At 32.5% G+C, this 3,699-nt stretch overlaps 1 protein-coding gene across 2 annotated transcripts in view; it reads right to left on the bottom strand.

Moving 5' to 3' along the window:
- Window positions 1-3,699, bottom strand: part of LOC106467688 (proclotting enzyme-like) — a 38,468-nt gene that overhangs the window by 23,650 nt on the left and 11,119 nt on the right. Inside the window, exon 2 of one of the 2 annotated variants that reach the window (XM_022395889.1) lies at window positions 1,546-1,640. The exons of the other annotated variant lie outside the window; for it this stretch is intronic. The gene's annotated coding sequence lies outside the window, so the exon portion shown is untranslated. The remainder of the gene's footprint in view (window positions 1-1,545; window positions 1,641-3,699) is intronic. 2 annotated transcript variants of the gene reach the window in all.

Below are 3,699 nucleotides of genomic sequence, written 5' to 3'. Positions count from 1 at the left end.
TATATATATATATATATATATATATTGTAGACAAACACCCACCCAACAAGATTGTTTACCCAGAAAACAAGAGGGAATCCGCAAGAGCACGTCAATAAGTAGGCCTACTAATTACCGTTCGTAACTTTGGTTAAAAAGAAATTAAACTTCCATTATAGTGGCAATGATCATTAAACTGAAAACAAACAATGAAAAACAAAATAGTAATTCAATCATTAAACTTGCATTATAGTAGCAATGATCATTAAACTGAAAACAAACAATGAAAAACAAAATAGTAATTCAATCATTAAACTTGCATTATCGCAGCCGTGTAAATGTGCGCCATAGCCCCCCCCCCCGGGTTCGCTTGTTATTGACAATATGGAGCAGCCCCCAGTGGCACAGCGGTATGTCTGCGGACTTACAACGCTAGAATCCAGTTTTCGATACCCGTGATGGGCAGAGCACAGATAGCCCATTGTGTAGCTTGGTGCTTAATTACAAACGAACATACAATATGGAGCAAAGTGAATTTGTCATAGCAGTGTTTTTGAATTTATCTAAAACATTTGATTGTGAAAAATCACAAGATATTGTTAAAAAAAAATAAGAGGTGAAATGTTTAATTGGTTGGAGAATGATTTAAAAAAATCAACAGGTTATATTAACAAATATTATAATAAACTAATAAATGCAAGAGATACTCCTGGTGGCTCCGTACTGGGGCTACCATTATTATTACATCTTAATGAAATAGGTTTATTATTCGAAACAAAGCCGATTTTATTTGCAGATGATACTACAATTTTAGCTCATAATAAGAAGTTAAGGTCTTTAATTGAAATGATTACTTTGTCATTAGGTAGGTTAAACTACCGTCTTAGTGGTAATGATTTATTTGTAAATCTGGAAAATACCGAATTTTATTTAATTAAATTATTTCATCATAGATAGATATCACAATGAAAAATTAAATGGATCCGAGCACCTAAGAACTTTTACAAAACGGTTGGAAGGTATAAACAAAATATAAATACTAGTTAATAACAGCAAATGTTTAATAACATTATAATAATGCAGAAAATTATTAGTACTTACTCACATTACTTACTTACTTCATTAGTATTAATTAAACCTAATCATCATACTCCATTTTCTAGTTATTTTATTTACCATTATAGTTTAATAAACCATCGGATTTATTGCATTCATATAAATTATTTCGTTGATATCTGCTTATGTAAAATATCATAAGATTTCAGTATTCAAGCTGATATATATATATATATATATATATATAGACAGGCATTAAGTAATTTTTGATAGTTACAAACATTAGCCACGGGTGTAGTTTTATTGTAGTTTATATCTTGTGAAATAATAGCTTCAAATGAAAACATATCCTCTTACAAAATGGGGATGACTTTACAATAAAAAAAAAAAAAGATATAGAATCAAGGCCAACATATTTTGGTTTTTCCTTGTGTTGAACTCGTGCCATTCACTTAACTAAAAGGTCGTCACGTTAACATTGAAAGTGTGTTCCCAAGCGCCCACACTTACGTGAATACTTCTCCTTTCTCTGTCATGTATTCTGATCCTTTCCGGTTGGGAAATTTATTTCACGTAACGGGGGGTTACTGGCCTAAAATAAAATGCTAAAAAGAAAAACCTAGTATCATAATGGTGTATGTGTGACAAAACACGCGGTCTTCACTTTTTCAGTTTAGAAACAGGATGAAAAGTAGACTGGACACCTTTTACTACTAAAAAAAGCCGGAAGTGTTTGTAACTTGTCGGATGGGTGAAACAAGCGACTCGCCTCATGGTTAATGTATTAGCACATCAAATTCAAGGAAGTTGGAGTTTGTAACTACATGTTAATGTGTTGTAAATTGTACTATTCATTCAACACCAATGCAGCAAATAGATCACATTATATTTGTTGTTTCGTCGCTTTGTACTTCTACGTCTACAAATTGGAACACACCTAACGCTTTGAATTATAAGTTGTTTTATCATTGCAGTGCATCTGAATTTCGTTCAAGGCGAGTCTTAGGTGATTGATTTTAAAGTTAATACGATTAAATTTACCCATAATGTTCAACCTCGTGATATACTTATACTATCAATCAAAAATGTAAACAAAAATGTGACAAGTATACAAGTAAACAAAAAATAAGAGTGATGAAGGGATGGCAATGCCATAAGTACAGAAACAAGGTAAAGATGAATACACAAAACCATACAAAAACCACATAAGTAGCCAAATCTTTCAAAGAAAACTTATCTACAGCTAGATGTTGAATTTCTTTCATTTGCATGAATTCGAGTTTAAATAAAAGCATTTAAACTGAATAATGATACAAGTTCTTACAATGACTAATTCCCATAAGCTTGTAACATTGACTCAGTGGCTACTAACGTAGGGAATTTTTTTCTCTCTATGGTTTGGTGTATTTAGCCTTACCTTGCTTCTGTATTTTTTGGCATTGCTATCCCTACATCATCCTCATTTTATTATTATTATTTTTTTTTATTTATTTGTTTCCCCCTCTTTTTTTTTTTTAAACAATACCAATGAATATTCTATAACGAATGGCAGTCGCTGTGAAGGCAGCAGTTTTAGCCTGGGGTGATGAGTTGTCTTGATGGACATCATGTGTTGAAGTTAGTGAAACGCTATACCGCTTCTGCACTCCCAAATTTAAAATTCAACATTTTGGTGTGAAAATTATCGCTCAAGCATTGGTGAGCTAGCCCTACTAACCAGAATTGGAATAAATCAGTAGAACATCTGGTCGTTACGCTACTCGCGGGTTCTCGACTTTAGCGATGCTTTTTGAGTAAACTGTAGGTTTTAATAGGTTTTGAAAACCTCGAAAACCTAAGTCAGGTGTTTATAAAAGTCTCTTAGATTGTTATAAGAGATTTGATACAGTTTATGATGAACAATACATAATATGCATCGGCCAATTTCTTTCCCAGCCCTCTATAATAAGCACTACAGTGCTTGGTGATAACTAGCCTGCAAACATTAGGTTTCACTTATATGCGATTTTAAATCATACAAACACACACACACACACACAAAGAAAAAAATGCAGCTGAAAAAGGGGATGTTAAAATTAATATACTTTTAGCTTTATTGACCGAGAATCGAGCCTCATATTTCACTAAAATAGTATGCATATCGTAATTCTATACCTGTAACAAACATAACTGTTTGCATAATTTTGTGTTAAACATATACAAAATGTTAAAAAGCTACGATATTGTTTCACATGTTAAAAAAAAAAAAAGAAAACTTAAATCAATAAACCCCTTGTTTGTTTGATTTATTTAGCACAAATATTTACGTAAGCTGTCAGACTCTGCCCAACACAGAGAATGAAACCCCGAATTTTAGCGTTGTAAATCCACAAGCTTACCACTGACCCTCTGAGTGGCAAAAAATCAAATTCGTAGATGTGAAATTTGACATTTTTTGAAAGGCAAGTTACATACCCAGCTCTGCCCTTGGTGAAAGCCCGATAGATTCGGTGAAAATCTACAAGTGAATTTTCAGTCTATAACAGGCTTTCTTTCTTTTTTTTTTGAAACTCTTGTAATATACTTTAAATGTCTTACCTAAAGCTTAAGATTATTTTAAGGAAGCTGCACTTCTCCATATTTTTTTTTTTCTTTTGAAAACGTGGAAAACACGCACAAGTTGGC

This window comes from Limulus polyphemus, unplaced genomic scaffold (assembly GCF_000517525.1).
Source record: "Limulus polyphemus unplaced genomic scaffold, Limulus_polyphemus-2.1.2 Scaffold2706, whole genome shotgun sequence".
NCBI lineage: Eukaryota > Metazoa > Arthropoda > Merostomata > Xiphosura > Limulidae > Limulus > Limulus polyphemus.
The sequence above is the reverse complement of the archived record's forward strand: the minus strand, read 5'-3'. Positions and strand labels throughout refer to the sequence as shown.